Source organism: Triticum dicoccoides, chromosome 7B (assembly GCF_002162155.2).
Source record: "Triticum dicoccoides isolate Atlit2015 ecotype Zavitan chromosome 7B, WEW_v2.0, whole genome shotgun sequence".
Taxonomy (NCBI): Eukaryota; Viridiplantae; Streptophyta; class Magnoliopsida; order Poales; family Poaceae; genus Triticum; species Triticum dicoccoides.
The window spans coordinates 620,611,985-620,612,794 of NC_041393.1; positions in this window are offsets into that span (position 1 = coordinate 620,611,985).

The window sequence follows — 810 nt, forward strand, 5'->3', positions numbered from 1 at the left end:
AGTGAGGGGAGGAGTAAATGGAACCATGAGGGGAGGGGGGGCGAAGTGCGCGACGTGTTTGACGGCAACAACGAACGGGTGTCGCGTGCGGGCGCATAGCAGTTCCACCGCACGCCCCCGAGTGGCAACCGCTGACCGCGGGGAGGCAACCGGCGTGTGGGCGAACTATGTCACATGACACACACGCGCCTTGTCCTACGTGGCAAACAAAATCAGCCAAAACGTGCCAAGATTCGTGCAGAGACTGCTGGACGGCGATGGAGGTGTGTGGCTAAGATGCCTAACACCCACACGTGTGGGCGTTAACATTTCCGTTTATTTATACGTTGTTCACGGAAAGATGGAAGGGGTTTTCCTTACCTTGTGTGGTAAAAAAAAGAAATAATAGCATCTACAGCCAGACTTTGCAAATCCGGCCCCTCAAACGTCCATGGAAACTGACCGGACACGCTTCAAATTAGGCACTTTGCGCGAACCAACCTGTGGTTGGATGGTTAGAGGAACGATGGTCCCCAGCCCACCAGGGTTTTAGGATTATTTCAGGATTTCCCAACCCACTGGCGGCGGAGGTGGGGTCAGCATGGCCTTTGGTGAAGACATGGGCGGGGGCAACCGCATGATCGGAGATGTTGACAGGACGTGGGCGGGGCGGCGGCTGGCGACACGCTAGTACGATGCAGGGACTGGTCCAGATGCAGCGGTAGTCCAAAGGTTGGAGGCGGCCATGCATCGCCGAAGAGAGGACGAACAGGCTGGGGCTGGTTGTGTTGCAAGGCTGCCTCGTGAGGGCTGGGCTTGGTGTGGGAGAGA